Source organism: Mesoplodon bidens (assembly GCF_964165515.1).
Source record: "Mesoplodon bidens genome assembly, chromosome: 2".
In the NCBI taxonomy this organism is placed as follows: Eukaryota; Metazoa; Chordata; class Mammalia; order Artiodactyla; family Ziphiidae; genus Mesoplodon; species Mesoplodon bidens.
Window position 1 is genome coordinate 162,330,285 of NC_138177.1, and position 13,023 is coordinate 162,343,307.

Genomic DNA, 13,023 nt, shown 5'->3' on the forward strand with positions numbered 1-13,023 from the left:
GCGGCATGTGGGATCTTCCTGGACCGGGGCACGAACCCATGTCCCCTGCATTGGCAGGTGGACTCTTAACCACTGCGCCACCAGGGAAGCCCTGGGCATGCTGTTTGAGGAAGGACCCTTCCTTGCCTCTTCCAGCTCCTGGTGGCTCCAGGTGATCCTTGGCTTGTGGCTGAATAACTGTAATCTCTGTCTCTGTCTCACATGGTCTCTTCTCTACTCTGTCCATCTCTGCTCTATGTGTTCTCTTATAAGGACACTTGTCATTGGATTCAGGGCCCACCCAGATAATCCAGGATTGTCTCAACATCCTTAGCTTAATTTCATCTGCAGACTCTTTTCCCAAATAAGGTCACATTCACAGGTCCCAGGAGGTAAACATATCTTTTGGGAGGAGCCACCATTCAACCTACCACAGCTAATTTGGTGTTTTTTGTTATGTGTTTTTCTAACTAGAATTTACTGGGTTTTCCTAAGTAAATAAAAATATCATTCAGCATTCATTAATTCAACAGATATTTATTGAACACCAACTATCAGGCAAGGACTACTATGGGCCAAAGGTTCTAGGTGCTGGGATACCATTAATAAATGAAACATAGAAAACTCCTTGTCCTTACAGAGCTTACAACCTAGTGGGGAGAGATAGATAATCAGGCATAAATAATCTATCAGGGGACGATAAACTGCCATAAGAAATATAAAGCAGGCTTAGAGGTAGGGAGTGACCAGAGGGGCTATTTTAGATACAATGATCATGGAGGACCACTGTGATCAGGTGACATTTTAGCAGTGACTCGAATCATGTAAATTACTGGAAGAATATTCTTGGCAGAGGTAAAGGTCTTAGGTGAGCATGTGCTTGATGTGTTTGGGGGATAAAGGGTTAAGTAGAGAAGTGACCAGTTTTAAAAGTATCACTCTGGCTGCTGAGTAGAGACGATGGGGGCAAAGGTGGAAGCAATTAGGAGCCAAATTAAATAATTCAGTAGAGAGATGATGGCGGCTCTCCCAGTGATTGTACGGGTGTAAGAGGTGTCCCAGTTAGGGGTATATTTTGAAGACAGAGCTGACAGCGTTGCTGATGGATTGGAAAGGGGAGACATAAGAGAAGGAGAAGAATCAAGAAGGTCACTATATTTTTGGCCCGAACAACTCGGTGAATGGAGCTGTCACTAATGAGATTGGGAAGATTGGGAGAGGACCCGGCTTTGCAGGGAAAATCAAGATTCCTTTTTTTCGTTTGGACACACTGGGAGGCTTGTGGTATCTTAGTTCCCTGACCAGGGATCGAACCTGGGCCACCACAGTGAAAGTGCCGAACCACTGGACAGTCAGGGAAGCCCCTCAAGATTCCATTTTGATTAGGTTAAGTTTGAAGTGCCTATTTGGACTGCGGAGTGGAAAAGTTTAGGTGGCAGTGGAATTCCTTGCCTGGAGGTCAGGGGAAAAGTCAGAGCTGGTGATACAAATCTGGGATTGTCAGAATAGAAACAGAATTTGAAGCCATGGAATTGGATGAAATATCCCAGGAAGAGAATGTAGATAAGAAGGGATCCAAGGACTGTGTCTTGGGGAATTTTAACACTTAGAGGTTGGAAAAGTGAGGAAGATCCGGCAAAGAATACAGAGGAAGAGAAGGCAAAGAGGTAGGAGGACCAGGAGTGTGGTGCCCCACCTGCCAAGTGAAGAAAGGGTTTCTGGGAGAAGGAAGTCATCAACTGGGTCAGAAACAGCTCATCTGGCAGGTAAAGGGGGCTGAAATTTGACTATTCTATTTGGCAACATGAAGGTCATCAGTGACCTTGTTTCAGTGGAGGAATGGGGACAAAAGCCTGATTAGAGTACATTTAAGAGAAAATGGGAGAAAAAGTGGAAGCAATAAGACTAGATTATTATTTTGAGATATTTTGCAGTAAGGGAACCAAATAAGTGGGGTGGAGGCGTCAAGGAATCTGGAAATAACAATTTTATCCTTTGCTTTCCAATATTTATATTAGTTACTTCATTTTCTTGTCTAATTTGATAAAACCTCTGAAAACAATGTTGAGTAATAACATTTAAGTAGATATCCCAATCTTTTGCCAATTTTGAGGAAAATGGTTTTAGGGTTCAAATTTTTTTTTTAAACATTTATTTATTTGGCTGTACCAGGTCTTAGTTGCAGCATGCAGGATCTTTAGTTGCAGCATGCGAACTCTTAGTTGCAGCATGTGGGATCTAGTTCCCTTACCAGGGATCGAACGCGGGCCCCCTGCATTGGGAGCACAGAGTCTTAGCCACCGTACCACCAGGGAAGTCCCAGGGTTCAACCATTTAGAATGATGCTTGCTGTTAATGTTTGATTAATAAGTTGTTGGGCTTTAAAAAAAATCATATTTAAGTAGTTTTAATTTATCCATATTTAAAGGAATTAATGAGGTATAACATAGATAAAATACAGTGCACAAATCTTAAATGTATATCTCCTTAAATTTTAGAAATGAACATACCCATGGAACTGACTCTTAGATCAAAATAGAGAACATTTCCAGCACCCCAGAAGCTTCTCTCTTGCCCCTCCCAGCAATACCCCTCAACTTTCTATCATGATAGAGCAATTATGCCTATTTTTAAATTTCATATAAATGTAACCCTATGGCATGTACTCTTTGACGTCTGGCTTCTTTCACTCAATATTGTATCCATGAAATTCACCTATGTTATTGTGTAGACTGAGAGCTGATTATTTTTCATTGCTCTATGATATTCCACTATTTAAATATAAGACATTCATTTTTCACATCCCCTGTTGATGAATATTTGGCTATTATTAGTACAACTGCTACTAACTGTCATTTCATTTATTCACACTTTACTTAAGAGTTTTAATTAGGAACAATTGCTAATGCCTTTTCAGCCTCAATTCATATAATCTTATGGGTTTTCTTTAAGTTATGCCAGTATAGTTTCTCATAGTTAATGCATTCATATACCTAGGATTAAGTCTATTTGGCCATAGTGTATTATTTTCTTAATATGTTGCTGAATTTGAATTGCCAAAGTTTTATTAAGAAATTTTACATCTATATAATGTGATTTGGTATGTAGTTTTGTATGCGTCTTTATCAAGTCTACATAGTAAGGTTATTCTAGTTTCATATAAATAAATTTGAGGCTTTCAATTTTTTTTTTTTTTTTTTTTTTTTTTTTGCGTTACATGGGCCTCTCACTGTTGTGGCCTCTCCCGTTGCGGAGCACAGGCTCCGGACGCACAGGCTCAACAGCCATGGCTCACGGGCCCAGCTGCTCCGCGGCATGTGGGATCTTCCCAGACCGGGGCACGAACCCGTGTCCCCTGCATCGGCAGGCGGACTCTCAACCACTGCGCCACCAGGGAAGCCCCGAGGCTTTCAATTTTATGATCTAAAATAACCTTAGATATACTTGATTTTTAATGAGTAGAGAGAATTCAGCTGTGAAATAATCTGGCATCTTTTAAAATGATTTTTTATTTATTTTGATATAATCTTATACTTAGAGAAGAGTCATAAGAACAAGGAATTTCAGGACTTCCCTGGTGGCGCAGCGGTTAAGGATCCGCCTGCCAATGCAGGGGACACGGTTTGAGCCCTGGTCTGGGAAGATCCCACATGCTGCAGAGCAACTAAGCCCGTGCGCCACAACTACTGAGCCTGCACTCTAGAGCTTGTGAGCCACAACTACTGAGCCCACGTGTCACAACTACTGAAACCTGTGCACCTAGAGTCCATGCTCCGCAACAAGAGAAGCCACTGCAGTGAGAAGCCTGCGCACCACAGCTAGAGGAAGCCTGCGTGCAGCAACGAAGACCCAACGCCCCCCAAAATAAATATGTAAATAAATAAATGTTATAAAAAAAAGAACAAGGAATTTCAGATTTAATAATTGTTTACATTTTGCCCTACATAATTCTCTCATCCTATCTCTCTCTCTCTTTCCCACCTTCCCACATGTAAAACAAGGACATTCTCCTATAAAACCACAGTACAATTGTAAAAATCAGGAAATTTAATATTAGTGCATGACTACTACCTAATATATAATCCATATTCAAATTTCATAAATTGTTGCAATAATGTCCTAGGAGCTATTTTTCCTCTGGTGCAAGATCTAATCCAAGAGCATGAGTTGCATTTAATTGTCCTGTCTCTAATCTCTTTTCATCTGAAATAGTTCCTCAGCCTTTATTTGTTTTTCTTGACCTTGGCATTTTGGAAGAGTCCAGGTCAGTTATCTTGTAGAATATCCTTCAGATGGTTTTGTCTGATGTTTCCTCATGATTGGATTCAGGTTATGCCTTTTCAGCAGGAATATCACAGAAATGAGCTGTGTCCTTTTCAATGCATAGTACCCTGATAAAATCAGCTTGTCCCAATCATGGTGATGTTAACTTTGACCATTTGATTAAGTTGGTGTCCTTCAAGTTTCTTCACTGCAAAGTTACAATTTTTTTTCTCTTTGAAATTAATAAATATTTATGGGGCATTACATTGAGATCACTTAAGTAACCTGTTCCTCATTGAACATCTGACCTCATAGTTTTTTTAAAAAGTAATAGAGCTTTAGTCACTTTCCGATCTCTTCTTGATGATCCGTGATTCAAGCTTTCTATTCATTCTTGAGTCAGCTCTCAAATGTTCTGCCTGGGGTTTCCCTGGTGGCGCAGTGGTCGAGAGTGCCGATGCAGGGGACACGGGTTCTTGCCCCAGTCCGGGAAGATCCCACATGCCGCGGAGTGGCTGGGCCCATGAGCCATGGCCGCTGAGCCTGCGTGTCCGGAGCCTGTGCTCTGCAACGGGAGAGGCCACAACAGTGAGAGGCAAAAAAAAAAAAAGTTCTGCCTGTCTTCTCAGTTCTACATTCTGAGAACTTTTATTTAAAATTCTTCATCTGCACTGTTTTTTGAAAACTAAGCATATTATTAATTCCAAGAAGTCTTATTCAGTTCATTTTTAAAAGCATGCTGTTGCTGTTTCATGGCTTACAATAACTTCGAATTTTTCCAAGGATACTAACTAGCGTGGCTAAGTTATCTTTGCTACCTCTGTGATCTTTTGTTCTACTTGTTTATCTTGGCCTTCCTCTTTCACGCTTGCACGCAGCAGGCTTTCATCAAATGAAAGAGGGAAGCCTTGTGTGGTGTACAGTTCTAAGAAAGAGGCAATGGAGGGACTTCCCTGGTAGAGCAGTGGTTAAGAATCCGCCTGACAGTGCAGGGGACATGGGTTCAATCCCTGGTCTAGGAAGATTCCCTCATGCCGCGGAGCAACTGAGCCCGTGCGCCACAACTACTGAAGCCGGTGAGCCTAGAGCCCGTGCTCCGCAACAAGAAAAGCCACTGCGAAGAGAAGCCTGTGCACCTCAACGAAGAATAGCCCCCACTCGCCGCAACTAGAGAAAACCTGCACGCAGCAACGAAGACCCAACGCAGCCAAAAAAAGAAAGAGGCAATGGAAAGGCAAGGACTTGCATGAACTTGCCCGAGGCTTTCTGACTGAAGATCTCCTTTCTGGAGGAGTGGGAGGGGCTGTCATGGTGCCGGAGGGCCTCTAAAGGAGAGATTTACTGGAGCAGTAGCTCCCACTCCAGCTGTCTTCATAGTCTGCAGAGACTGTTCAGTTGCTTTAGAGAGGAGCCCTCCATTATAGCCTTCCGTTCTGGGGGGCGGAAGAGCCTTTGGGTGGGACATTCAATTAGTACCTACATTTACAGCCCATTTCTGATGCCAACCCTTTATCCCAATTCTCATTTCCCAGTCAGGAACCTTTCTAGAATTCTGCCAGGATTATAGATTCTCTCTTCCTACAGTCCTCTCTTCACATTTTCTGATTTGCTGCTTTCTGGCTTATGCTTCCTCAGTCAACTCTTTGCCATCCATTTGCCTATCATCCTGAAATCTGTTGAAACTTCCAGTTCATTATTGAATGAATCTCCTTTTTTCTTAAGGTGCAGATACATAACTTCTAAATATTTTTCTATTTTATTTTATTTATTTATTTTTATAAATTTTATTTATTTATTTATTTATTTTTGGCTGCAGCGGGTTTTCTCTAGTTGCGGTGGGCGGGGGCTTTTCTTGTTGCGGAGCATGGGCTCTAGGCACACAGGCACAAGGGCTCAGTAGTTGTGGCTCGCAGGCTCTAGAGCACAGGCTCAGTAGTTGTGGCACACGGGCTTGGTTGCTCCGCAGCATGTGGGATCTTTCCAGACCAGGGCTTGAACCATTTCCCCTGCATTGGCAGGCGGACTCTTAACAAGTGTGCCACCAGGGAAGTCACTTTCTATCATTTTAATTGGGTTTCCAGACAGAATGTAATTCAAGGGTCAGGTTGCCATCTTGAACCACAGCCTCTCTGGTCACCGTTTCATAGAATTCCCTTTTCTGCTTAAGCTAGCTGAAACTTGCCTGTGTTACCAGTAACCAAAACATTTCTAAGATAGAGGGACATCATCACTTTCTATCTCTCTGCTCTCGGCTTAGGCCCCCCACCATTCCCTCAGCCTTTTTGCAAAGAGACTACAATGCAACTGATCAGGGTCCTGGCTTGTTGCTTGAGATCACTCCCAGGTACCCGGCATCAGAGTTTTGGTTGCTTCCTAAATCCTCGGTCACACAGTTAATTTCCTCCCTGATTCTCAAATTCAAATGCCTGGAGGATTTAGGCAGATATCATCAATGAATGAAGTGGGCCAGGTGGGGACTGGGGAAAATTGAGAGTTTGTGCCTCTTAGTGGGAGAGCTGCCACCAGACAACTCTTCAGATCTCTGCCGTATGGTTATGTGACCAAAGTTGCCAGGTTTTCTGATTTTAAGAGAAACTGGGAATCTAAAATGTATGTAAAAATTCCAGATTTTTAAATGTTAGCAACTAAAATTTAAACTCGTAAAATACAGTTCTGGCAAAAGAAAACATGCTATAAGGCCACATCTGTTACTTCTGATTTACTCCCTTAGGTATCTAATCACATATGATTTATGGGGCACTTTTATTACTTCTGCTACTGATGACAGTTTTGCTGTGTATTTCCTATTAGGCATTGTGCTAAGTCGTTTATGAACATAATTGTATTTCATTGCCACAGCAACACTAGGAAGTAGATATTAACTTTTCCATTTTATAGTGAAGGTGTCTGTGCAGCAAGACTTTTTGAAACACAGCTCTTAAATCTTAAATCTTTTCACAGCTTCCTGTTACCCTCAGACTCAAGTTTCCTTATCTTGGTTTATAAGGGACTTTAGGACTTCCCTGGTGGCACAGTGGTTAAGAATCCGCCTGCCAATGCAGGGTCCACGGGTTCGAGCCCTGGTCTGGGAAAATCCCACTTGCCGTGGAGCAACTAAACCCGTGTGCCACAAGTACGGAGCCTGCACTCTAGAGCCCACGAGCCACAGCTACTGAGCCTGCGTGCCACAACTACTGAAGCCCACGCGCCTAGAGCCCGTGCTCTGCAACAATGAGAAGCCCGCACACTACAACGAAGAGTAGCCCCGGCGCACTGCAACTAGAGAAAGCCCCCACGCAGTAACGAGGACCCAACACAGCCAAAAATAAAAATAAATAAATTTATTTAAAAAATAATAATAAGGGACTTTAACACCCAGCCCCCTACACCACTCTCATCTTGCCTTGCACACTGGGTTCCAGCAACTCTGAACTTTTCTCTTTTCCTTCAAACATAGTAATCTTGTTCTTGCTACTGGGTTTTCTCCACCTGGACACTCTTCTACTTGTCTTCCTGCAACCACATGCTGTTCACTCTTCAGGCTTCAGCCTCCAGATCGCTTCCCCTGCCCCCATATTATCATCCTCATCTTGAATTAGGTTAAGCAGTCATACAACAAGTTTCCATAGCAGTTATACCATTTCATTGTTATTGCTGGTGTAACAAACATGATAGTTCCTTATTTCTTCCATCTTTACCCCCAGCCAAGTAATAAAACCCTTAATGATACGACTTCTAGGTCAGAGTCCACAAATCCTCAGTCACTTTCAGATATTAAATATGTGTCAGATTTGACACATTACAATAATCTACAACAGAGATCAGCAAACTATGGCCTCTGGACCAAATTTCCCAGCCCCGTTTTTGTAAATAAAGTTTTTTTTGGAAACAGTCACACTCATCCATTCTGTATTGTCTATGGTTGCTTGTACACTACGTCATCATATTTGAGTAACTGCCTGCCCTCTACAGAAAAAATTAGCCAACCCCACTAGGATGGCGATAATCACAAGGGTAAATAATAAGTGTTGGCTAGGATGTTGAGAAATTAGGACTCTCATACACTGCTAGTAGGAATGTGAAATGGTACAGCTGCTTTGGAAAAGAGTTCGGCAGTTACTCAAAATGTTAAAGTTACCATATGACCCAGCAATTCCACTCCTAGGTATATACTCAAAAGAATTGAAAATATTATGTCAACACAAAAAGTTGTACACAAATGTTTATAAATGAAGCATTACTCATAACATCCAAAAAGTGGAAACAACCCAAATCTCCATCAACTTATAAATGGATAAATAAAATGTATATTCACACGATGGAATTTTATTCTGCAATGAAAAGTAATGAAGTACTGATACAGGCTACAGCTTAAATGAACCTTGAAAACATAATGCTAATAATGCGTGGGCTTGCTCTTGACTTGTCATGGTGTTTTTCGTTTGCTTTTTAATGTCATTTAAGTAAAAAAATTAAAATGATAAATTATTAAATTAAATTTACCATTCTTTATATTTTATATATTTATGTACTTTAAAAAAAATAAACAGCTCTTTTTTTTTAAAATTTATTTTGGCTGTGCCAGGTCTTAGTTGTGGCATGCAGCCTTCTTAGTTGCAACATGCATGCGGGATCTAGTTCCCCGATCAGGGATGGAGCCCAGGCCCCCTGCAGTGGGAACTCGGAGTCTTACCCACTGGACCACCAGGAAGTCCCTATGTTTATGTACTTTTATACGTTATATTTTTACATTTTATATAAAATTCTGCTCTTATATATTTTTAAATTTATTTTGTGGCCGTGCCACATAGCTTGAAGGATCTTAGCTCCCCGACCAGGGATGAAATCTGTTCCCCCTGCAGTGGAAGTGAGGAGTTCTAACCACTGGACTGCCAGGGAATTCCCTAAAATTCTGCTTTTAAATGCAGATACAAGAGCATTTAACTCACCAAACTTACACAATTTGTATTTCATAATTTGTACATGCATATGTATTTTGATTTTACCAGAATAATGGAAACACTGTATTGAACTAACACAGCTGCTTTTATTTCACTTCTGGATGTGCACAGATTCTATCAACACCGTCTACCTTTGACTTACTGATGAATAAGGAAAGAAATGAAATATAATAATAATACATATTATATATCATAATAATGTTAATCTAAATAATAAACACTACTACTAATAGTTGATCATATGAAATACTGATAAATAAGGTATGAAATGACCTATGAGTTGCCTATCTTTCCCTTTCCTTCTTGTTGTCCTTTTCAGGGTGATTGGCTAATACAGGGAAGTAACATGGATAAGAAAGGATATGGAAGGTTGCCCTGGTCATTTGTGTTTCTTAGAATGCCATCACCTTCTTTCTTCATTCCAATCAAGTTCTGGTTTGAACAGGAACCATGACCTGTTGGGACTATCAAAGCTCCTGCTTACTTAACCATAGATGTAACCCCCTAACTTTGCACTCACTGAATCCTGCTGAATTCCCGCACATCACGGGTCCATTGGACACCTGTGCTCATGGGGCCTCGTGAACACTATCTCAAGTGGAGGCGGCGAGGAATGGCAGACACATATTGTGCTTATCTATTCTGCTCTTGCTCATGTTTCATCGTTCCCTCAGATTTCTCATACAAAACACAAGTTCAAAGACGGAATGATTAAGAATGTCAGGATGGTGACAGCAGAGCATTAACCAAGCCTGAGGCCCTGGGGAGGACGGGGCCCCTTGAGATTGCAGAGTTCACATGCCTGAAGTCGGCCCTATCTGGAGGTTCCCCAGTTATTGTGGTTCTTTTCAGAATTTGAGGCACTTAGCACCTTTGTCCCCCTTTGGGGCCAAATCCCCAAATCTGGTCAACAAAAAAATTTCAACACAATTTCCTGTTACGTTTGCATGGCAGAGCCTGTTAGTTTTCTCCTCTTCTTCTCTGATAATAGAATTCCCAGTATTCAACGGGCACAAAGCCACCTAGAATAAAGACTGCATTTCCCAGACTTCCTTGCATCTATCCAGTGTGGCCATATGACAGTGCTCTGGCCAATGGGATGGAGATGGAAGTACTCTATTCTTAAGCATAAACTCTTATTAAGGAACTTTGTGTGATGGCTCATGCCTCTTTCACTTCTTTTTAATTCCTTCCTGGAGTGTAGATCTGGCTTCTTGCACCGTGAGGTTATAGACCAAGTATGGTGGAGCCACAAAAATAGAGGAAACTTTTATCTTGGCAATAGAATGACATACAAATCCTGAACCACCACCCAGACACAGTTAGTTTGGGCTTAATTGCATTTGCAGCTAAACCTAACCCTAATAAACATTATTTGTTTTTAGATAACCAACAAGGACCTACTGTATAGCACAGAGAACTATATTCAATATATTGTAATAACCTATAAGGGAAAAGAATATATATACCTGAATCACCGTGCTGTACACCTGTGACTGACATGACATTGTAAATAAACTATACATCAGTTAAAAAAAAAAAGTTTAACCTCAAAGGAAAAAAAAACCCCACACTATTTGTTTTATAGTCTCTTTCCCAATAGACTTGAAGCTCCATGATCTCAAGGACCCATCAGCCCTGACTACCCTGTTTGCCATTGTATTATGAACATCCAACACAGTGTCCAGCACAGAGTAGGTGTTTAATAGTCAGATGAATGAATAAATGAGGAAACTGAGGTCCAGAGAAGTTGATTAACCTGCCCATGTTCACACTGGATGCCTGATAGGAGGCAATGTGACTCCAGGTCTACTCCACTGACCAGGCTAACACTCAGGGGCAGCCTTACTTCCCATCTGTCTACTTTGCTGGAGGACTGACACTACTGAATGACTTGCAATTTCCCAAACTCATCTTGCTGTTTCATGCTTTTGGGTTTTTTTTTTTTTTTTTTTTTTTTTTTTCTTTTTGCGGTATGCGGGCCTCTCACTGTCGTGGCCTCTCCCGTTGCGGAGCACAGGCTCCGGACGCACAGGCCCAGCGGCCATGGCTCACGGGCCCAGCCGCTCCGCGGCATATGGGATCCTCCCAGACCGGGGCACGAACCCGTATCCCCTGCATCCGCAGGCGGACTCTCAACCACTGCGCCACCAGGGAGGCCCCGCTTTTGGGTTTTTGCCCAAGCTGTTCCTTCTGCCTAGAATGCCTCACCTACCCCTCCTGCTTTGCCTTGCCAGCCTGGTGAACACCAACCCATTTTTCAATACCCAGCACACATGTCACCTAGTACCTCCCAGGGAGGATCAACCTTTCCTTCCTCCCTGCTCCCACTGTACTCTTTACTGATTTCTATCAACCTCCTGATAATCTTTTGCTACATTATAAACTGCAACAAATTTGCAGAGTTGTGCCCCCATTGTGCTTTCTCCAAGGGCAGGAACAGGGTTTTATTTACTTCTGAGTTCCCAGAACCTGGAACACAAGAGGAGACTGAAATATTTGTTGAATTGGTAGGATCCTGATCTCAATTTATAAATGAGGAAATTGAGCTTAAGACAGGATTAAATGTTGTTACACAGCTAATTCTACAGGTCTACAGAACACAGGTCACCTGGCTTCAGTTTGTGTAGCAGTTTACTAGGGCTGCCATAACAAAGTACCACAGACCGGTTGGTTTATTTTTATTTATTTACTTATTATTATTATTTTTTGGCTGCACCGCACAGCATGTAGGATCTTAGTTCCCCAACCAGGGATCGAACCTGCACCCCCTGCATTGGAAATGCAGAGTCTTAACCACTGGACTGCTAGGGAAGTCCCAGACAGGTTGGTTTAAAGAACAGAAATTTATTTTCTTACAGTTTTGGAGGCCAGAAGTCTGAGATCAGAGTGTCGACAGGGTTGGTTCCTTCTTAGGACTGTGAGGAAAAATCTGTTCCATGCCTCTCCCCCCAGCTTCTGGTGGTTTGCAGGCAATCTTGGGGGTACTTGGCATATAGAATCATCATCCAATTTCTTCATTCATCTTCAATTGGTGTTCCCTCTGTGTGCATGTCTGTCTCCAAATTTCTTCCTCTCGTCATATTGGATTGGGGCCCACACTAATGACTTCATTTTAACTTGATTACCTCTGTAAGGCTCTATGTCCAAATAAGGCCACATTTTGAGGTATTGGGGGTTAGGACTTCAACATATGAATTTTAGGGGGACATAGTTTCATAACAGTTTCTCAACTGCAAATGAAGGCTTCGGCCTGGATGGTTGTTAAGGTCACTTCTGCTTCCATGCCCGGGGGAGGAAGCAGTTGGCCCAAGGCCACATATATAGCAGCTAGAGCTGGGATTCAAATCCAGGTCGCCTGACTTCAAACCCTGAACTTTTAAACCAGTACAGATTTACGATGCCCAGTTCACAGGGAAACAGCCTTCAACTTCATGGGCACACAAACCTCTGTTCGGGGTTCAGCATGTGGCCAGGTCTCTTGTCTCTCCAGCTGTTCTCAGCATCCACCATCCAACATCTTCCAGCAGAGCTTTCTGTTCCATTCTGAGATGCAGCAGTGAGGCCGTGGGCAGGAGCCCACCAGCTGCCTAGCTATTCCACCCACAGCCCCAGCAGGGAAGCAGTGAAGTCCTGAGTTTCTCCATAAATATTATTTTATGAATGTGTGATGGATGGATGATGCAGGGCTGCTAGAATCCCCAGACAGTCTGAGGGGAGATCTACAAGTGAAGGGAATTTGTACCTCACCTCCTGTGCTGAGGCCAGGAAGTCTCTAAGTCTTTTCCAATGACTCCCAATGTCATTGGGAGTCATTGAC